The 24,169-nt window shown below is 39.1% G+C and overlaps 1 protein-coding gene across 3 annotated transcripts in view; it reads right to left on the bottom strand.

The window, feature by feature from the left end:
• IGSF11 (immunoglobulin superfamily member 11) overlaps positions 1–24,169 on the bottom strand; it is a 109,069-nt gene that overhangs the window by 26,953 nt on the left and 57,947 nt on the right. The window lies entirely within an intron of this gene.

Genomic DNA, 24,169 nt, shown 5'->3' with positions numbered 1-24,169 from the left:
TTTTTTTTTTTAAAGAAAAAAAGAAAGACAGTATGGCAGCAGCTGAAAGTCTAGCCTAACAGGTAAATGGCACATAATTGAGAGTTCTGAAATATACCTTAAGTTTATGGTAAAATGCTTTTTAACAAAGTACAAGACAATTAAATGGAGGAAGGAAGTCATCTGAACAAATAGTATTGGGACAACTTAATATTAATTTGCAAAAAAGAAAAGTAACTCATGCACTTACTTTACAGCATACACACAATAAAATCAATGCAACGTGTATTACAGACTTAAGTGTAATAGCTAAAATCATGAAACTTCTATAAATAATCATTGCAGAAAAGCTTTGCGACCTTGGTTAGCTAAGGTCTTAGATGTGTCATCAGGACTATAAATCATGCAAGAAAACAATAAATTGTGATTTATTAAAAGTGAAACAAGGAAAAAACAAACTGTGTTTCAAAAGATTTAACTAAGAAATAAAAATCCAAGGAACATACTAGGAAAAAAAATTGTAAATTTAATAAAGAATTTGTATAGAGGATAAAGAACTAGTTTCAAAAATAATAAAAAAAATACTTAGATGGGCAAAAGATCTGAATAAACATTTCAACGAGGCCTAATAATAATATGGAAAGACACTATCTTTATTACTCATTAGAAAGTTACATATTAAAACCACAACTGATACCATTACACATCTACTGTAGTGGCTAAAACCAGGGGGGAAAAAGTACTGACAACACTGTAAAGAAACTGGAATCTTCATTCACTACTGGTAAGAGTGTAAAATGGGACAGCCACTTTGGAAAATAATTTGTTTCTTAAAAAGTTGTAACATAAACCTACCACACAAGTCAAAATTTCATTCTTAGGAATCTACCCAAATAAGATGAAAATATATATCAAACTATCACAGATGATCACAGCAACATTATTTAAACCATACTCCCAAAAGGAAAAAATACAGATGTCCGTCAACTGGTGAATGGACAAAATGTGGTATATCCATACAATGAAATACTGTTCAAAAATAGAAGGCCACAATTTACTGATAATGTGCCTCTCAAGAAAATTTTGCTAAGTGAAAGAAGCCAGATGAAAAAGATCACTTTTCATTTATAGGAAATGTCCAGAAAAGACAAATAGAAAGCAAATGAGAGGTTGTATAGGGCTAAAGAGAAGGGAGGATTGTTGTAAATCGGTTCAATGAGACTTTTTTAGGGTGACAGAAAAATTCTTGAATTGGATTTTTGTGATGGTTGTACAGCTCTGAAAATCAACTAAAAATAATTTATTTGTATACTCTATATGGGGGGATTTTGTAAAATGCTGTTAAAACTGTTTAGTAATGCTGTTAGTAGTAATGTTGTTAAAACTCAAGAAAACAGTGACCACAGTCAACTCCTACAAAATCAAAATAAACTGTTATTTCTTCTGAAAAGAAAATCTGGAACTTCAGAACAGTATGGGACTAACAGGCCATTAAGTAGGTCAGGCAGATCCAACAAAGGAAACTATTCTAATCGAGAAAAATACATTAAGATCACATTTTGAAGTGATATTATCTCATTTCTTCCCCCAAAAGCAACACAATAACATACTGCTATGATTATAATTAATTTAAAAAACAAATGTACATAACACCTTCCTTCTATAGAACTGCATGTTCTTCACATATAGTCTTATGATGTTCTCAGGAGTTATATTTGCAGATGAAATGGTTCATAAAATAAGCCATCTGTGATAGGATAACAGTAAGGAAAGTCTCTAAGTTTTAGAAAAGAAAGTTGAAAGCACCCCAAGCATTATGAAGCATAAATGGAAGGCTATTTGATGATGTAATAAGTAGTGAATAGGGAAACAAGCCACTCATAGGATCAAAGAGGATAGGATAGTATATATGGTACAATGATTATCATATGCCATTGGAAATGTTTTATTTTAAGATTTATTTATTTATGCACACAAGAGCTGGGGTACAGGCCAGAGATGCGGGGGTGAGACAGCATGGGGAACAGAACAGGCAGATTGACTGAAATACACTGCTGAGAGGAGCAGCGGGCAAGAGGGGAGAGGTCTGCCTCACCATGTGGGTTTCTCTCTGGGATCAAACTCATGCTGCAGAGGCTGTGGACTGTCCCACAGTGCAATGCTTAACCCCTTTCACGACCAGGAAGGCCCCCATTGGAAATGTTTTTAAGGATAAATATGAAAGACAAACTGGTGACAAACTTTCTATCACTTCATTCTTCACATATTAACACAAGGAAGAAGTGAATGGAATATGCCCCCTTGAACTACCCAGGATCATACATATTCTCTATCCTCATTTCGCTGATTTTGAGCTGAATTCACACTACCTTTGGTAAAAGTCTTTAAAAGAAAAACATGGCCGTTATAAACTAAGGATGAAAAAGGTTGATGGAGAAAACTACTAGTTATAGATAGGATTTAGTAAACAAACTAAGGATGAAAAAGAAAGAGGTACATGGGAGAAAACACCAAAATACAAGATTTACATAAAGGAAGAATAAAAGCTGCTTGTGAAAGTATGGATTTGCAGCTGGACAGCATAGTTTCAAATCTGGCATTTTTGTCTACTTGGCTATGCAGTCACAAACAAGTTACTTAATCTCTGATTCTGTTGCTTCATCTGTAAAACAAGCTTGAATACTAGCATCTCACCATCCAAAGGGCTGATGAGGGCAGGGCCAGATGCTGATGGCTGAAGATAACTGCTACCACTATTTCTATCACTGCCCAATATTGAGGACACACCAACCATCCAGCAAGCCCCCAGAGTGCCATGCATGTATACACACATACACACACATATACACACACACTGATTTAATCCTGCCTATAAGGTATCTATTAACATTTTAGACGAAATTGAGATCCAGAGATTAAAAAAAAAAAAAAAACTCGAGGTCCTATAACTCAAGGTCAATTAAGAAGTAGTAAAGGGTGGATTCAAATCCAGGCAGTTTATCTACAGAGGACATACACTTAACCACCACCGATAACTCAATGCAGAAATCATTCTACAAAACTTGAAACTAATGTAGATTTTCGTGTAAGTCATCAGATGGAAATCCCCTTAACTTTCTGCTTCCAAACCTACAAATCAGCTTAGATCTGCCTCATCATCTTCTTTCTCTGTCCTGGTATAATAGAGGAGCTCACCTAAGACCAAGCCCTCATCTGAGCCTGATTTATATCCCATCCTCTTGGTCTCCTTAGCACCCTTGTCATAGACAGTCCCCTCTCCTGTAGCTTTAACCTCTCCCTCTGCACTGCAACCTTCCTGCAGCATTTAAACACCTTCAAGTAAGAAGTAATGAAATTCCTTAAATGAAATTCCTCACTGCCTATACCTGACAGTCCCCTCCAGGGATTACCTGCTCTCTGGTACTTTACACATGACTTTTTGAAAGAACTGTCTACATTTACTTTCTCCAGCGACTCATCCACCACTTGGTCTTCAATTGACTCCTGCCCCCACCACTTCTTTTTTTTTTTTTTTTTAAGATTTATTTATTTATGCATACAAGATCTGGGGCACAGGCCAGAGGTGTAGGGGATGAGAGGACCAACCAGAGACAGAGCGGAGAACAGAACAGGCAGACTGACCGAAGTACACTGCTGAGGGGAGCTGCGTGTGAGACAGGAGAGGTCTGCTGCACCATGTGGGTTGCTCCCTGGCTGGCTGGGGATGGAACTCGTGCTGTAGAGGCTGTGGACAGCTTCACAGATCATGCCTCAACCCCCTGCACCACCAGGGAGGCCCAGCCCCCACCACTTCTTAAAAAAAAAAATAGTTCTATCTAGGTTTCCCAGGGACGTCCTGGTGGCTTCGTGACTATTGTGCTCATTCTTGGGACACTCAGTAGCCTCTGACAGGGATGACCATCATCCTCTCTTTGAAAAACATTTTCCCTTAGATTCAATGATATAATTTATGATTTACTTCTAGCTTTCTTCTTTTATCTCTAAATACTGCCCAGTCTCTTTTGCTGTATTACCCTTCTCTACATGGTCATTAAACATTGGTAATTCCTCCAAGTGCTGCCTCCTCTTCTCATTCTAAACTGTCTTCCTAGTCACTCTCATCATGGCTTCAATTCTCATATGCATACCAATAGTTTCCAAATTTGTCCCTCTAGCCCAAAACTCTTTTGTATCTAGTTACCCACTAGACATCTCCCCATAGCGATCTCAAAGACACCCCAAGTCAATATGTCTTGATCTCCTCCACACCTGCCTCCCCTTATGAGTCCTTTGCAGTGTTTCCTATGTTAACAAATTGATCAATAAGTCACCAGGTTGGGCAAGTCAGAAATTTCAAGATATTTTTACTTCTACACACTTTTCCAAACTCAATCCATGATCAAATTTGACCCCATTTATCAACTAAATTTCTCTTGACTGCTTAAATCAGATTACTTAGTAATCTCCTATGCTTCCATCATATAAGCTCAAGTGCTATCTTCCTTTTAAAAAAAAGCCTTTCCTGACCTCTCAGCCTAGATCAGAGTCTCAGAAAACAGTGTTTCTTTCAAGTTTCATTCTGAAACTTGTAATTTTGAAACTTGTAATCTTATTGTCATTATTGTGCTTATTTAAGGTAGCCTCACCAGAACACTGTAAAGTCCATGTAGAACTTCATGATGGGGCCCCCCTGGTGGCGCAAGGGGTTAAGACACAACCTATGAAACTCACCGCAGCCACCGCAGCACGAGTTCAATCCCAGGCTGGCCAGGGAGCAACCCAGATGGCGCAGCAGAACTCTCCTGACTTGCCCACTGCACCCCTCAGCAGTGCACTTTGGTCAATCTGCCTGTTCTGTTCCCCCACTGTCTCTGGTGGATCCTCTCACCGCCTGCGCCTCTGGCCTGTACCCCAGTTCTTGTATGCATAAATAAATAAATCTTTTAAAAAAAAAGAACTTCTTTATGGTAAGCATATTGTATTCAATATATACATGCTGATGAGTTTATTTTATGCAATTCCTTCAATTTCCACAGGAAAACACCAGAGCCCAAAGGGAAAAACGTGCCCAAGTCCTTAAGATTAGGACTAGGTATTCTGACTTCTGACACAGTATGTTTTCTACCAAACGAAATTCATAAGCCCTATGGTAGAAAACAAATGATATTATTGCCTGTTATGGATTAGCATAATGGGCTACTTCCTAACAAAGGAATTAGCGGTAAGGATTTAAAATTTGATTTATTTATAAATAGATCTATTCTGCTCTCACTCTCATGCAGATGGAACATTTAACATTAAAAAAAGGCTATCTTTAGCTACCAAATTCTCTATGGAACTGAATTCATCCAAAAGTTTAAGATGTCAGGTATTAAATTATCAGATAACAAAGTGAGTTTTAAAATAGATTACACTGAAGGATTTGTACAAAGAAGATGAGTTGAAACTGGCTACATAACTTTTAGGACCACACAGGTAATAATCTTTTGAAAGAGCTATAAAGAGATTATAAAGAGACTTCATGGTGAGAATTTCTTATTAGAGCTGTGGTGTGCTGTATGTCCCCATCCCATTTCAAGGCAGCACAAAGGTGTATGTTTTCTTTTTAAAAAAGATTTTAGTTACTTAATTTCATGTAGAAGAACTAAGGTACAGGCCAGAGGTGTGGGGAAGGGGGTGAGGGATTCACCAGAGACAGAGTGGGGAGCAGAACAGGCAGATCTACTGAAATACACTGCTGAGGGGAGCAGCAGGCGAGACAAGAAAGGTCTGCTGCACCATGTGGGTCACCTCCCTGGCCAGGATTGAACTCAGGCCACTGCCATTGTGGTGGTAGTGCTGAGACTTAACCCCTAGGCCACCAGGGAAGCTACCCCTAGACCACCAGAACAAAAGTCTCATGAGTGTGTCCTATGGCTCCGATGTGAGTGCACGATGAGCTGGAGCAGGGCTGTCTAATAAGACTCCAGGAGCAGGAAGCTGGGGGCAGAACTCTGGTTTCCTAGAGGGTGGATCATTGGCATTCTGGGAACTGCACACATACTATAAATTGAGATTTTTTTTTTCTTTTTAAGCTCAGAGTGATCAGAAAAGTTGCATAACTTGTTTATTCAAAAGCCAGTTCATCTAGGGAAAGAACTAGCTTTTGAATAAATTTAAATGGATCTGAAAGACAAAATAAATTTGCTTTGTGATTAGAATTAGGATTCCTATTTAGCATAATCACTGAGTTGAGGAAAACTAAACATTTCTTAGAAAGAGTTAGGAGGGAAATGGGTGTTTTTCATTTGCCTTTAAATGCTTAATTTTTTCTATCTTGTTAAAAAACAACTAAAACCCTACTTCATTTTAGAGTTCATTTCCATGTTTTAAATTTTTAGACAGGAATTGAAACTTTAATGTTAAATATTGGATTAAAAATTCATTTAAAATATCTTACAATTTGCAATATTTACACATAAAATGCATAATTTAAGAGGTGAATTGGCAGCACTTTGCAGAATTGAATCTTTTCTTAGTAATTTCATCCAAGAAAATTAAGTCAACCCATGAATTCTGAATGACTCTTAACAATTATATAAGAAGGGACTCCCTGGTGGTGCAAGGGGTTAAGACACAACCTATGAAGCTATTCTCAGCCACTGCAGCACGAATTTGATCCCTGGCCAGGGAGCTACCCACATGGCGCAGCAGACCCCTCCTACTTGCCCGCTGCTCCCCTCAGCAGTGTGTTTCAGTCGGTCTGCCTGTTCTGTTCCCCACTCTGTCTCTGGTGAATCCTCTCACCCTCTGCACCTCTGGCCTGTACCCCAGTTCTTGTATGCATAAATAAATCTTTAAAAAAAAAAACCAATTATATAAGAAAAACATGAAATTCAGGGGTACATTTTAGAGGAAAGTAAACTGGCATCAAAGAGTACTTAAAAATCTTAAGAGTGATCATCCAAACTATATAATCAAGAGAACAAAGGACTTTTTTACAGTGATCTGCCAACTGCTGGACTCAAAGGACATGAAACCTCCCCTGCAAGCTCATCTGGCTGAGAACGCCTGAAGTTCAGAATCAGGACTAGTCCACACGATCCAACTGAAATTTCAAAACAGAGTGGATGTCTATGGAGCATGTGCTTATGTTTCAGGATCACCCAGCTGCTGGAATGCCTCCCTCTGGGAACAGAGTGAGCAAAATATTCAAAGGACCCCATGGCATTCCATATTATGGAGAAGGGAAAACCAGAGGGCAGGAACATCAGTGGTTGCCAGTGACTGCAGCTGGGGTGGTAGGAGAATGGGGGTGCAAAGAATGACTGCCTGGTACATAAAGGAACTCTCTGGGGTGACAGGAATATTCTATATCATGATTATGATGGGATTTACAAGACTATAAATATTTGTTAAAACTCAATTAACTGTACTCCAAAAAGAGTATAATTTTATTTTATGTAAATGATACCTCAACAAATCTGATCTTTTCTTTTTTAAAAAAAGAATTATTTATTTATGCACAGAAGAACTGGGATGTAGGCCAGAGATGCGGGGGTGGGATGTGTGTGAGAAGATTCACCAGAGACAGAGGGGAGCAGAACAGGTGGGGAGCAGAACTGAAATATACTGCTGAAGGGAGCAGCGGGTGAGACAGGAAGGTCTGCTGCACCATATGTGGGTCACCTCCCTGGCCAGGGATCAAACTCAGGCCACAGCTGTGATAGTGCTGAGAATGAATTAACCCCTATGCCACCAGGAAGGCCCTGATCTTTCACAGAAAAACAAAAAGGACACTCACAGAAATCATTGAGATGGGCAAGGAAGCAAGCTGAAGGCTAAACTTCTAGGAAACATCCAAAAGTTATACAACATGTAGAACATGTTTGAAGAAAAAGCTGCTACAGGGCTGTCCCTGTTTCCAAACCCTAGACACCGGAACTATCGATGCCACAACTATCAATGCCAAGGTGTATATCAGGCACTCACCCTACAGCATAGTCATTGTCTTCTGCTGTTCTATATAGTGGCTCAAGGCAGCTGAGCACAGAGCTTGCTTCTCCATGTTGTTCTCCCAGCCATGGCTCACCTGTGTGCATCTCACTGGACACCTAAAGTCCAAACTGCAGAAGAAGCTGAAAATTTGAGTTTTCGTTTCTGAGATGGGCTCATAACATGGGGATTTCTCCAACTACGGCGATGCTATGCAAAATATGCTGGCCAGACATGCACAGGACAAATGCTGACTAGAGCAAGCAGTAAATGAAGACAGCAAAAGTTGTTGCTCTTTCTCTTCCCTCTTCCTCTGCCTTTTCCAGTTTTTTCAAGCTCTCTCTATTTCCTTACCTTACAGGCTTTTGCAAGGTGGAAAGCTGAAACTCCTGAAGACAAACAGGCTTCCTGTTTCTAGTCAAAGCCTGTGCTCACTGAGGAAACTATACTGGGGAAGGGAGACGAGAGGGGCTACCTTGAGCCTGAGAAAGAAGAAAAGGAATGGCTGGGAAGCGCATGGAAGTGGGCCAAGTTCCCGGAGAAGAGGGTACTCAGGCTCTACTTTCCTCAAAGGCCAAGAGAAATAGCAGCGCCTCAAAGAGGCTGGTTGCCCCTGGACACTGGGGGCTCTGTCACTGAAAGGTCCTCTTTGTTCTATGAGGCACAGAAGTGGCGGAGCAACAAGACTTCAAAGAACCCTGCAGGCTCAAATGTGGGGAATGTTAGTAGTTATTCCATCGAAGACCAGAGGGGCCCCCAGTGTTTGGGCTCTGTTACAGGCTGTGCTGTGTAGGGGAGGAAGCCCCAATACAACTGCCATACTGGTAAGAAATTCCCTGCCATACTGGTAAGAAAGAGGGTCAGGTTTATACTTAACTCGATGTAAAGAAAATAAATGAATATTTTGGTAAATGAATGGCAAATCAATAAAATTTTGACAAATAAAAGATTACTAGACATTTCTTGCTAACCTTTGTGGGGTTGTTAGAGAAAGTATAATGGACAAATAAGTCCACTGCCCCAAGGATTATATGAAGGACTTTTATTTTTTTTTAGCCCTGGGCTTTGACATTTTAGAAGTCATAGTTTAAAGCAGGGTTGGATACAGAGAGAGAAAACTGACAGTCTATGGGCTATTTTTTCAGTGTTTGAGGAGAGCCTCTTACTACTAGCCAATCTGAACATGCAAGTGACTATCCTTTTTTAGGGAGAAAAAATAAAAATGCTCTGCTGTTCAGATTTCCAAAGAACTTCTGAAAAATCTAGGCTAAATCTGAACAATGACTGGTGAGTTTTGCTTTGTTTTTTCTCAATAAACCACAGTGTACTTTATTCTTTGGTAGGCCTTTCCAACACTGTGCACTATAGCTAAATGCCAGTATCATCATCCTGGTTACCAGACTGAAGATTTATATTGTGAAATACTTACTAGAGCTTCCAGATGGCAAAAGACCAAATAAACAGCCTTTACTGTTAAATGCAACCGCATACTCTCAACTTCACCACTTGATAGAATATAGCTCCATTGGCTATAAAGATAGGGTTCCATTTGTTTAATGAAGCATTCATATGATAAAAGAGGCTAAATCAACAAGTAGAGTTATTTACGAACAAATACAACCATCTGAAAGCATCAGGAAGGATGTTATATTCTGAAACCAATTAAATTCTTTTTTTAAAAATGGCTTAACTGAAATATTTTATTCTTGTTCACCAATAACATTGCCTCTTTCCAAACACAATTTTTCAAAATTTCCTGGATTTAGGGGCTATATTTTTGCCTGTACTAGTTTAACTTCTAACTAGTTTAAAGCATTCTTTAGTGTGTACAACATGAAATAAGGTATTTGAAATGAGGAAGCAAAGAGTTTGATTATTCTATTAGAAACCCTTAAAAATCTAAGGCTGCAGAGAATGAGGCAATGTGGCATCACAATTCTGTATTGACATAATGTATCCAACTATTTGTTATGGCATCCCAGGTTCTGCTTAATCTGGCCTTTGCCTGTTTTTTCAGTTTTATAGCACTTTCTGTGCTGTAAAATCTAAGAAGACACTGAAAACCCCCCCAGATTTAAAATTTCTTTAGTCTGAAATAACCTCCCCCACCTCCAGGTCAACACACACACACACACACACACACACACACACACACACTCCTTCTAATACCCACCTCTCCTTCAGATTTCAAAATCTCTGACCACCAAAACCAGTTACATCTCTTCTTAAATGCCTCTAAAGTACCTGTACTTCCCTTGAAACTGTTGTTAATGCTTTAAATTCTCCAAGTTTAGGTCTTTCCCACAGGTTCTTAGAAGAAGCCACAGGCCCAGGTCCCAGCACATAATGACCATCATGGAACAAATGCCCAATATGTATGTGATAATATTCACCAAGAACTGTGCCAAACATTGTTCTAGCCCATTTTATATAAGCCTTCTAACAGACAAGACTGAGAGGTATTATGATTATTAACACATTTTCCACATGAAGACCCTAAGGCCCAGAGAAATTAAAAGAACTTTCCCAGATAGAACTGGGATCCAAAGCAATGCCTAGTCTGACTGCCAGACTCCTGCTGAGAGGAACACCAGACTTAGAATCCAGGTGCCCAGCCGTGGACAGGTTACTTAAACTCCTGAAACCTGAGTACTTTTGCATTTAAAAAAAATAGATAAAAATATATACCTTACAAGATCATTTTAAAGAAGTGTACCTTAAAGTGGCTGGCATAAAGGAGACTCATAATAAACAGTAATTGATTTCAGGAAAATAAGATAATAGTAGTAAGCAGTAAGAAAGAGGAAAGAAAGCAGTAATTATGTATTCACTTTAGACTCATCACTGTCACAGTGACATGAAACTTCTCAAGACAATTATGGAGGCACACCTGTTTTGACACACACCTAACAGCTGTGATTTTTTAATTACTGAAATCTATATAAGATAAAACTCCATTTGGTATATTTGTTATTACACCTCTGTATCCTCTATTCCCCAGTAAAAAGCCAGGAAACTGAATACTTTCTCCTGACAAAGCAGGAATGAAAGTCAAAATTGAAATGTGAAGTAAATATATATAAGAAACATTAGAAAACAAATAGCTGCTAGGAAATAAAAAGATAATCAAAATGAAACCAAGGATAGTGCAGGAAGAATAAGCAGGCAAAAAATGCAGAAGATAATGGGACTGGGGCGCTTGTCTTGTTGACAGCATCTGATCTCCCGATTTAGTGTTATTTCTAAGCAGATTAAACAAATCCCAACTGTTCTACATCAGGTCCTTTCTCTAAGCTTTTCTTCCCTCAGAACAACAAGTACAAAATAAATAGAAAATTTAAACACACAAATAGAATGAAAAAAAAATTACTTTTATAAGACAAAAAGGTCCTGAGCTGACGAATCACCCTAATGTGTCTTCCCCTTCCTTCCATTCTGTGCCTAGGCTAAAATGAGGGTGATAATGCTCAAAAGAAAGAAGGAAGAGAATGAGCTCCGCTGTGTAGTTTTTTAAATAGAACATCAGGCCATCCTCCCCTCAGCAAGAGGCAGAGCAATCCTGAGGATGATCACATGAGGGGGAGAGCGCAAAGACAGGCTGTGGGGGGATTGTTATTTCTGTCCTAGATGCAGGAAGAACTTTTAACCTCCTGATGTTTTCCCTTATCATAACCTTCTCCATAGCAACCAGAGAAGTGCAATGGCAAGAAATAGATGGGGAGATAAAAAATATACATATTACGTTATACACACACATATATAAATCCTGTAGTACTGCTGAAGTCAGTAATGATTTAAAATACATTTAGACATTCCTCAGAAACCTCATACTGCCATAGAAGACAAACCATTTAAAACCAGTATTAAGCTGTCATAACATAATTGCAATTTTTTGATCACATATATTTGTAACATACAGTACTTTACAACAGATTTAGTCTCTAAATTGAGCCTGTTTTACTAAAAACAAATCATTTAGAGTATAACAGATTTCAAAATGTCTGGTGCAGATGAACGGACTAGGACTGTCAGAGCAGTAATTTTATAAGGTTATGCAATCCATTAGCAATCAAAATAAAAATGAAGTCAGACTCTTTTAAAAGCCACCCCCAATACTTGATGACTAAAATGTGCCATGTTTCACTCTATTATATTTCAACTGGTTTAATTAAGCCTGTAAGGTACTCTATAAGGTCCACAACCTGCGGCCAATAAGGAAGGTAAATGTTCTGTTGAATGTTTGTTCTAAAATCCTCTATTATATATTTTGAGAAGTGAAATTAGCATCTGAAACTCTAAACAGAATATGGGGTATGTGGTGAGGTCTTTCATTGTAGCTTTAGTATGTACAGAGTCATGTGTGGCCTCGATTTATATTTTAGTTATCTGTAAAGCAAAAGATCCCAAGAGTTCTTTAACATCAATTGGGTAAACGTCAATAAGAAATTGTTGTTGCTGCTTCTACAAACCATATTAGTCAGATCATTGGCAGTCCCCGGTCCCCCCCACTCCAAGTGCAAAAATATGCAGATTGGGCTGATCCCTGGGTTGTAAACTTGATCAGGGATATCTCAGTTAAGGGATGAAAAGGAGCAATGAGCCACATCATATGTGATGGTAGCATTGCTATTCTGTCCAGTCAGTAAAGAACTCCATTTGCTATTCACTAGTTGGTACTGAGACTCCACAGGGAGACAAGGATTCTGGGCAAGAGCTTTACCTGACTCTGACAAGGAACTGAGGGCATGGGAGGCAGTGGGCTTCACACAAAAATTCCCTGGTCTGGGAACTGGGGAGGTAGGTAAAGATTCACTTTAGAGTCTTCCGGTAAGTGTGAGTCAGCAGATTTAAGCACTAATTCATTTCAATTAAGGAGACATTGGTAGCCATGCCAAGCTTGCAAGGTGATGCTTCAATGATCAAGACACAATGAACAGCTAAGTACAGAAGGTCATAGGCTCCAGATCTCTGAGAACCCCTATATGTCTAGATGCTTGTATTAAAAAATTACATCATAAAGCAAGCTGGATTTCTAACAGCTATTATTGTTCTAATCAGGACCAAAATTAAAGAATCAAAAGTTCTTTAACTTGGATTAGTAAGATTATTTATCAAAAATAAATAGAGCATTTAAATAAGATGAAATTAACTATGACTTCATACCTTAATGTAAAAAGTTTGAAATACAATAGACATGAAAAATGTCATAAGTATATGCCTCTATAGTTCACGTGTAGGAGAAGGGATGCATTTGCTTTAATTTGAGTGTAATATCTAAAATAAATTCACCAAAGAAAACTGGTTGTAATCCTCAAGCCCAAGTCTTATTTGGTGTACATTAGATTAGATCGGGGAGATAAAGGAACAGAAGCTTAAAAAAGAGGAAAAAAAGAATTAACCATATATTTCAGGAATAGAAGTACAGGTTTGTTTAGAGGAAACTGGTAATTCCCCACAACATGAAATATTTCATGCTACCAGTTTTCATGTAGCACACACAATCCCCTCTGTGCTTTATGCTTTTTTCTATTGAAAGAGTAAAACATGGGCTCTCTATCATAAATGGGAACAGAGATGTAACCCCATTCACTAATCTGAACAGACCTAAGGGATTTAACCTGCTGTATCACCCACCACCAGCTCAAACTTCTCCAGTTCCTGAAGGGGAGAGCAAGCTGATTGCTCCCGATCTGACCATGGAAGGGAAGGGTATGAGTGCTGTTGTAAGCCAGGCAGACGGCCCCAGTGAAGAAGGCAAAGCTTAAAAAGGATGACCTTTGTCACCCATTCCCCCCTAGGGCAAATAGAAATGGGGAACAAATGGAAGGCACATTGGAACACAGCAGGGTCACAGTGAGGACCCAGCCTGTAGACTGTGGAGCCCTGGATATGAGGCCCAGAGAGAAGAGCTAGCAGCTCTGACACAGGCATGAGCAAAGTCTGCACACAGCACGGTCATGAACAATACAACCCTTAGGGCCCTCCCCCACTAACTGAAGACCCACTACAGATTAGTTCTCCCTGGTGTACAGCACCATCCACTGGAAAAGTGGAAGCTTAATATTCAGAAAGTAATAATGGAGAGATGAAAAAACACAACAAATGGCAAACTGAGTTCTAAGGGGAATACTACATCACAGAGAAAGAACATATCTCCAGAATATACCAACAAAGACAGGGAAGAACTTTTCTTCTTATGAAATACAGAATTCAAAATTGCCACTATAAAGAAATTCAAAGAAATGGAAGAAAACAGAAAAGCTGGTCAGAGATAGACAAGAAATTTCAGAAAAACAAAGGATGTACTGGGGAAATAAAATTAACAGAAGATCAAAATTGAAGCTTTAAGTAAGAAAATAATAGAGATACAGGTTGTAAAAAGCTCAGTAGGATAGAAAGAATCAGTGACCTTGACCATAACACACAAAGAATTCAGGTAGAATAAACAGGCCCTTTACATCTTCTCTAAACCAGACTTATAGGCCCTTCTGTTGAAGCAACAGCTGCTCTACTATGGACGAAGGAAGAAGCACTGATACACTACAACACAGATGAACCTTAAAATGTGGTGCTAAGTGAGGGAAGAGTCACAAGCGACAACATGCTGCATGATTAAATGTACCAAACAGGCAAATCTATAGTAATAGAAAGCAGATTAGTATTTGGGAGGTAACAGCAAAGGGGAATGGAATTTTTGGAGGGGGATAATGAAATTATTCTAAAATTATAGTGATGGATGCACAACTTTACAAACACATTACAAGTAATTGAAGTGTATATTTTTTTTAAAGATTTATTTATTTATGTATGCAAGAGCTGGGGTACAGGCCAGAGGTGGGGGAGGGGTTAGAGGATTCACCAGAGACAGAGTGGGGGACAGAACAGGCAGAATGACTGAAATACACAGCTGAGGGGAGCAGCAGGCGAGAAAGGAGAGGTCTGCTGTGCCATGTGGGTTGCTCCCTGGGCGGCTGGGGATCGAACTCGTGCTGCAGGAGTTGCGGATAGCTTCATAGGTTGTGTCTTAACCCCTTGCGCCACCAGGGAGGCCCCTGAAGTATATACTTTTTTTTTTTTAATTATTTATTTATACAAGCACTGGGTATAGTCAGAAGCGCAGGAGGGTGAGAGAACTCACCAGAGCCAGAGAGGGGAGCAGAGCAGTCAGAGTGACGAAGTACACTGCTGAGGGGAGCAGCGGGCAGCAGGAGAGGTCTGCGCGCCATGTGGGACCCTCCTCCGGTGGCCGGGGAGCAGCCAGGGATCGAACCGGTGCTGCAGAGGCTGCGGGCAGCTTCGCAACCCAGTGCTCAACCGCTGCGCCACCGGGGAGGCCCTGAAGTATATACTTTAAATGGGTGAATGATGTCATATGGAATTACATGTGAAAAAAAGTGTTAAAAAACAGAAAAAATAAAAAAGAATTCAGGTGGAAAAAGAGAGACATAAAGAAACACGTTGAAAATTATCTGACTTTATGAGAAAGGCAATATAAGAATGATGAGTACCCAGAAGGCAAAAAGAGAGAGAAGGGAGCTGAAAACTTTTTTAAAGAAATTATAGGGGAAAACTTCCTGAACCTGTAGAAGGAACTAAACATACAAGTCCATAAAGCTAAAAGAACACCAGGTTACATAAACAGAATGAGATCTACATCAAGACACAGAGTAGTGACACGTCCACAAATTCAAGATGAAGGGGGGGATAAGCAGATAATCTATAAAGGAACCGTGATCAGGCTTACATCTGACTTCTCTAAGGAAAAATTTGGGGGCAAGGAAAGAATGGGATGACATGATGAAAATACTTAAAAATAAAAACTGCTAGTCAAGATCCTACACGGAGTTCCTTCAGATATGGGGGAGAAATAAAGGTCTTCTCAGATAAACAGAAGCTGAAAGAATTCAGAGACAACATAATAATAAACATAGAGAAAGTCAAAAACTCCACTACAAATTTAATTGAAAGAATAAATCAGTTCAGCCAAGTAGCAGGCTACAAAATCAATATAAAAATTAGTAACCTTCCTTTATACAATGAACTAGAAGAGGAATAAATTAAGAAAACAATCCCACTTATAAATGAAACTATAAGACACTGTTAAAAGAAATAGAAGTAGATACAAGAAATGGAAAGATATTCCCTCTAATGGACTGGAAGTATTAACATTGTCAAAAATGGCCCTCCATCCCACAGCAATATACAATCTCTTTCAAAGTCCCAATAGCATTTTTCAAAGAAATGGAACATTACTGAAATTCATATGGCTCCACAAAAGACCCTGAATAGCCAAAACTAATCTGACAAAAAAAGAAGAAAAATGGCAACAATTCACTTACAGACTTCAACTATACTACAAGGCTGTGATAATAAAAATAGTATGGTAATGGAACAAAAGCAGACACACATAGACTAATGGAATAGAATCAAGCCCAGAAATAAACCCACGCTTATACAGACAATTAATTTATGAAAAGGAGACAAGAATATCCACTGGAGCAAAGGAAAACTGGACAGCTGTGTGCAAAGAACTAGATCACTCTCTCATACCATACACAAAAATCAACTCAAAATGGATTAAAAAGCTTGGACTTAAGACCTGAACCATAAAATGTATGTAAGAAAAGTTAAACAAAACACTCCACAACATAAGGCATCATAAATGTCTTTGTGGATTCATCTCCAAGAGAATGGAAAACAAGAAAATATAAACAATTGGGGCTACATTAAACTAAAAAGCTTCTGCACAGTGAAAGAAACCATTAGTAAAACAAAAAGACACCCTAATGAATGGGAGAAAATATTTGCACACCATTTATTCAACAAGGGGTTGATATCCTAGATCTACAAAGAATTCATACAACTCAACAAAATGAAAACAGAGGACCCAATCAAAAATGGGCAGAAGAGCTAAACAGGCGGTTCTCAAAAGAAGACATACAGATGGCCAACAGACAAATGAAAAAATTGCTCATCATCACTTATTGTCAAGGAAATGCAAATCAAAACCATAATGAGACACCACCTCACACCTGTGAGAATAGCCTGTATCAAAAATACCAGAATCAACAAATGATGGTGAGGATGTGGGGGGAAAGGAGCAGTCTTACACTGGAGGGCTTCTTTAAATAAGATAAAATTTTTGTTTTATTAAATTTTTTAAATAAATTTTATAAATGAAATTAAATATTTAAATAAAATAAAAAATTCAAAACCACACTTGAGGAAGGGCTGAAGTTCACAGTCAACAGTACCCATGATAAACACCAATGCTGCTCTTCTATAAAGGAAGAAGAGAGATAAAGGTGACAACGTGGCAATGAACCAGAATTCAGAAAGTATCATAATCACCAACTCTGAGGCCACCATCAACGCTTTTAAGGGAAAAGCAAGAGGGAATGTAGGCATATTTTGTGACCAAATTTGGTAGTTCAATTTTTGCCTTTTCTTAGTTTATTATAATGTACTCAGAGATGACCTGTATGAGGACTATGGCCAGAAATCTTGCCATCATGCATTTCATTAATCTCCACTTTCACCTAGGCAGTGAGCAATAACAAGAATGGTGTGATAAGTAGCAAGATAAAAGAAAATTATAGAAAAGGAATATGCATATTCACTATAGTAACACCAAGGAATATAAACATTTGAAAGTTATGGCTGCTTCTACCACTGAAATGAATTAAAAAAAGAACCCTAGATTTATTTATTTTTTTTTTTGGTGGGACCCTCGCTGGCGGCAGGGGAACGAACCGGCGCTGCAGAGGCTGCAGGCAGCCTCGCAGCCCAGTGCCCAACCGCTGCACCACCAGGGGAGGCCCAAGAACCCTAGATTGAATTGCAGTGAGGGAAATACTAAAATAGTGACAAGGTCAGTGACCTGAAGAATAATAAGTATATTTTATAATAAATATTCTTCAACACTTAATTATCACATAAGGCATTATTATAATAAAAAAGAAACATTATAGATGAACAGAGAACAGATATTTATTAAGGGCAAATTTTGTGCTAGCATTGAGTTCATCATTATGAGGAACATAAAAACAGCAAATGAGATTCTCTACATTAATAGAGGTCATCATCCTATTTCATACATTCCAAGTGCTAATTCCCCTCCTTCCTCCCAGCAATGATTTTACTTCTGCTGAATGCTATGGACTGCAGAAGCACCCAGAAAATATGTGAGGGACAGACAGGCATTTTACCAGCAAATACAGTGGCCATTTCTACCACTCTTGTAAAGATCTGATTTTTCAATCCATGTGACCTGCTGGTAGATTTTATGATGATTTGATTTAAACATACACATTGCTTTTACAGCTTTTTATGCCTGTGATTACTCTTTTTCTTCCCTGTCTCCAACTACCTAGTCCTGTATCTGAAAAGTAGATTGTAAATAAACAATAACTACCACAGTGTTTGTAATGGAAGAAACACAACTTGAGTCATTTCAATTTTGTCCTTCTACCTGCAAATCGTTCTCCAAACCTAGAGTTCACTCTTTTGGAAGTGTTTCTTTACATGTTGCGGGAGAGAACCCACATTTCTATTTATTTACATGTAGAAATCTTTTTATTTATATATAGAGACAGAGTATCAATGTTTTCTTCCCTAGGAAGGCTACAATTTTAATTAATATTCCCTAATTGGTATTGACTTTAATTGACTAATGACAGTCTTATGATGGACCTCTCTGCCAAGCTTCCTAGGTCAGGAGCACAATGAGCTCCATTATACACAGAAACTTTTTGTTTCCAGTGGTCTCCAAACAGGCAACACTTTGTAGGTCTCAGAATATTGGAGCCAGAAGATCCTGGAGAGGCCATCTAGTTCAGCTTTCCAAACACTGCTTTCTAAAATCAGCCCTACAACTCCCTATCCACACCCACACATGCAAAGTCAAAAGGTTCTGCTCACTTCTCTTTAGTTCTTCCAGTTATTTCCTCGACTCATCTGTAACATTCTCTAAATTAAACTGCCTTAGGAAAGATGGTCTTGGGGTATCATTACATTCTGGATTTGCTTATTTGCACTGCAGATGTTCAAGTAAAATAGCTTAGAAGTGGGTAAGAAGTCAAAGAGCTAGATGGATTCTAAGACTGTATAGTAACCACAGTATTTCATAAACAGGTAACACACAGAAAATAAGTGCAAATCAGAGAATAGACTAAAGAACAGGCAGGACTGAAGAGGAAAGGAAGAGGGTCAGGGCATAAGACTTCCCACCAATATATCACAGGTGAAGAGGGTTTGAAAACACTAGCTCGAGGCATATACATGCATTACGGCAAATACACAAGTTATTTGCAAGAAGGAAAGCAGGGCAAGGGGAGGAGGTGCAAATGAAATTTTATACTATTAGTTTTTTTTAAGACTGAGGATATGGGCTCTTTCACAGGTAATCCAACCTATTTAACTCCAAATAAGATCACTTCTAAACCATCTCACACAAATAAAAATTGTAACCATTTTATCAGGCTTAGAGATTACACAAACTCATTCCTATGTTTGAAATTCTTGCAGAAAATGTCTCTTTATAGTCTACCCAAATCTATCATACCAGAATTTAAAGACTATCTATTTTGTCCCCCAAATCTCATAGCTCATAGCTAGCCTAATGTAGTAACAATAGTTTATGATTCAGATTGGTAGTAAATTGTCCCTGGACTTCTTTTTCTGACCAATAAATCCAATTTGTCATAAATTTTATTACTAATATTTTATAATTTCCATGTACACTATGTACAAATAACTCCCTCTTCTTTGCAGAGAGGTACTATTGCGTTCCCAGAGTTCACAAAAATTCAAGGGCTAGGTTATAACTAGATCCTAGATTCAGATCCTAGTTCTTTTTTCTGGTCATAGAACCCTTTAAAAATCTGTTGAAACTCACAGACCAATACTCTGAGAGAAGTGCACCTATAAATACATTTTTGCTATGATTTTAGAGAATATAGATAATACCCCCAGCTCAGGAGCTTCCAAGTTACATAAATCAGTATATCTTCTAAGGGACCGTACTATGTTCTAATAAGTGTCATAAGACACCCAAAGAAATCTGGTGGGGCTCCATTCCTAGGCTAAACCTGTGAACTAAAAAGGAGTGTAAAAAGGTAAAATGAAAGAAAAGAGAAAAGAAAATAAAATTGACTCATGTTGAGCATCAAATATTTTATAAATTACTAAGTAAATGAGATTTCCTTTTTTCTGATTTCCACTTCATTGCTTATTTTTGCTCAAAAATGCATCAGGTTAATGATCATAGGAACCTCACACAAAAGTGTAGAAACAAAAACAAACCCCCTTTCCTGTAGATCATAAATAAAGGTGATGCTGTTGTTTTCTAAATGCAACAAGCCTGGGGGTCTCCCTGGTGGTGCAAGGGATTAAGTCTCAGCACTAGGAAGCTCTATCCCCAGCTAGGGAGCTACCCACATGGCACAGCCGACCTCTCCTGTCTCTCCCACTGCTCCCCTCAGCAGTGGATTTCAGTCAATCTGCCTGTTCTGCTCTCCACTCTGTCTCTGGTGAATCCTCTTCCCCCATTCCCCACCCTGCCCCCAGCACCTCTGGCCTATACCCCAGTTCTTGTATGCATAAATAAATAAAATAAATCTTAAAAAAATAATAAATGTAACAAGCCTATCTGGGTTGCACTGAAAATCCAAATGTTCACTACATAATTTTTTTAAGAGACAGAAAGGAGGGCCTCCCTGGTGGCGCAGCGGTTGAGCGCTGGGTTGCGAAGCTGCCCGCAACCTCTGCAGCGCTGGTTCGATCCCCGGCTGCTCGGCTGCTCCCCAGCTACCGGAGGAGGGTCCCCCATGGCGCGCAGACCTCTCCTGCCGCCCACTGCTCCCCTCAGCAGTGTACTTCGGTCCTTCTGCCTGCTCTGCTCCCCGCCCTGGCTCTGGTGAATTCTCTCACCCTCCCGCGCTTCTGACTGTACCCAATGCTTGTATAAATAAATAAATAAATAGATAAACAAATAAATAAATAAATAAATCTTTAAAAGAGAGAGAGAGAGACAGAAAGGAAATACCAAAAATGTAACAGATGTGAGCAAATAGGTGCTAAACCATTGCTGAGATGTTATAATGCCTCTACAGCCATTATTTTGGCGTTTCCTTGCCCCAAAGCTCCTCTACAGCTTGTTTGGTTTACCTTATCGATTCCACAGAAGTAAAAATCAGAAATGATGTGATAAGTCTATCAAAAACCCCCAACCTCTCTGATTTCTTTTCCACTTCTTTATCAAGCATTGGACAATGTGCCTATTAGAGCGCCGAATTAAAAAGGCAACATTGACCTGTATATCATGTACCTCCAATGACACGTATTAAAGACGTCCAGGTTAGTACAAAGGAGCACTGAGATGCCAATTTAAATCTAAGATAGCCAAGTGCCAAATGATTTGCTGTTTCCTATTCTTACATGTAGTTTATCCTTTCACGAAGTGAACATCCCACAGCTCTTTGTCTGACTCCATTCCCAGGACGTCTTTGGATTGCACAGAGCTCTACCTCACAGAGGTGGTAACACAGCAGCACATCTAGAAGAGACAACTGCTCCCACCACCTGCTGTAATTCTACCGAACAGACAAGCTGAGGAAGGGGGAGGAAAAGGAAAGAAAGACACATCTTCCAAAGGTAACTTGGGATTTTGGAGGAGGGTTCTAACAACCATACTGCTGCCATATTCTCAGGGAGAGAAGACAAGTTCTAAAAGTTACTAAACATTTGGGAATGCTAAATAAACTGGTTTTTAAGAATTAATGCCAACAACACTAAACCAAAAGACAAATATATATAATTTGTCAAGTGAATGTCCAGGCATTTGAATTCTGCTCACTGCAGAAGTTTATAAAAGCCGCTGTGCCTCGTATAACCTGTGCTGTCCTTCTCCATTAGTCTCCCTGTTCCTTTTCTACTGTTATATACAACTTTAGGAGAACCTGCTGTGTCAGCAAACTGATTCTCCAGAGCATACAGTTCACTTTCCACAGCCACACGCCACACTCAGATTCAAGAATCATCCATTAAAATCAAATATGAGCATTTCTAAATGAAGCTCGCCCTCATGGCCCTCATTCTCCCATCAGTCACTGAGCCCCATGTCCAGGATCAGGTCCTCCAACCTACCCAGCCATTTCTAACTTCAAGGCCACTGGCTCTTTCTCAGCTCTTTAACTCTTAAATTTCTATTTGCTTTTCCAATCTTATTTCCTTAAAGAACCTTTCTCAGAAAGGCCCCCTCTTCTGTGCTTTCTTCCCATCATGCCCTGTTTTTTTTTCCCCAGCACTTATTAAAAACTATTTTTAAAAAATAAGTAAATGAACATGAAGACAGACATAAATGAACCGCTTTTTCTAGTAGAAGCTTTTCTATTTATTTTATTTTATTTTATTTTATTTTATGCTCTAGCAAGCAGTGGCACTAAATGAGACAAGAATTCCTCCCCAAGTTAATGCATGTTCTTCCTTATTCTCACAATAAGGACATACTCTCCGATAACCTTAACGTGGCACAGGCTTCTAGTGTTTTACAGCAGCAAAGTGTATGTGTGTATTTACGCATATAAATATTTTGAGAGCTACTTAATAAAAAAGCACTTCAGATAAGCCTGCCTTACAAGCAGAGTATTACAAAACTCAAGTTATTTATAAGGACTCATTTGAAGGTTTAGAAAATATTAGATGTAGTATATGTTTTCACATGTGAAAAAAGACAGACATTTTATATAAATCATCCCTAACGAAGGGCATATGGCCTACTTGTGCAAAATGGTTTTGTGTTTCCCTAGGGGACTGCGAAAACTGATGTACTGCTGGGGGAGGGTGGTGAAGAGGAACAGGATAACATCCTTGCATGCGGAAGCCTCTCAGGTTTCTTCTCCTTCCTTCCACAATTCTCCTGCCTGCGTGGCCCTCCAGGGAATTATTTAGCCAGAGAAGTAATATGGGGAGAAGATCCAGTCTTTCTAAAACCTACCATAGAAGACCCTTCTATAAAACGCCCCTAATAGAGAATGAAAAAATAAAGAACAGAACAAGGCCAGAAACCAGCTGAACTTCTTTCACACAAACAAAAAAAAAAAAAACACACAGAACTAAAATCCATGACAAAATTATTCTTTTGTGTTTGTAAACTTCAAAAGGGAGTCAAAGTAATGTCAGATAATTTTTCATAATTAAAAAATATTAAGCAATAGCTTTCTTTATCCTTCAACAACTCTGAGCAAGTATTAACTAAAAATATTAAACCTGAGATGCCCGTATTGCAAATGCTTCTTTACAAAAGTATAGCACTGCATTAAAAACACTCAGACTACTTATTTAGTTACCCATTTTTAAGTGACACTTGAAAAATGAACACCATGAAGCTTTCTAAAAATGGAGCAAATCAGCTTTGTTTTACTTGCCAGAGACATGCACAGTGCATCCACCCACTGCTTGCTTCTTTAATTTAGTTAACTGCTAGAGTGGTAGAGACATAAAAGTACATAAAGAATAAACAGATAAAGATAAAATTCATTTCACACACAATGCAAATAGCAATGGCTTCTACCCTATTAATCAGTAATTTTTATTCCGTACTCTTTTCCCACCATGCGTTAGCTAGCACTCGAGAATGCAAGAAAAATATGGGGTGTGTGGCCCACATTCTTAAGAAACTTTTCATCTAGTTGGAGGGCTGAAGGGAAAAAAAACTAGGGCCTCCCTGGTGGCACAAGGGGTTAAGACCCACCCTATGAAACTTTCCGCAGCCTCTGCAGCACGAGTTCAATCCCTGGCCAGGGAGCTACCCACATAGCGCAGCAGACCTCTCCTGACTCGCCTGCTGCTCCCCTCAGCAGTGTATTTCAGTGGATCCCCACTGTGTCTCTGGTGAATCCTCGCACCTCCTACCCGCCACACTTCTGGCCTGTACCCAGTTCTTGTATGCATAAATAAATCTTAAAAAAAAAAAAAAAAAAAAAAAAAAAAGGGCCTCCCTGATGGCATAAGGGATTAAGCACCGCACTATGAAGCAATCTGCAGCCTCTGCAGCATGAGTTCAATCCCTAGCCAGCCAGGAAGCAACTCACATGGTGAAGAAGACCTCTCCTGCCTCGCCCACTGCTTCCCTCAGCAGTGTATTTCAGTCGATCTGCCTGTTCTGCTCCCCACTCTGTCTCAGGTGAATCCTCTCACCATCCCCCATATCACTGAC

This window comes from Talpa occidentalis, unplaced genomic scaffold (genome assembly GCF_014898055.3).
Source record: "Talpa occidentalis isolate TD23 unplaced genomic scaffold, MPIMG_talOcc4v2.1 talOcc4.4, whole genome shotgun sequence".
In the NCBI taxonomy this organism is placed as follows: domain Eukaryota; kingdom Metazoa; phylum Chordata; class Mammalia; order Eulipotyphla; family Talpidae; genus Talpa; species Talpa occidentalis.
This window is presented reverse-complemented; position numbering and strand designations above follow the sequence as displayed.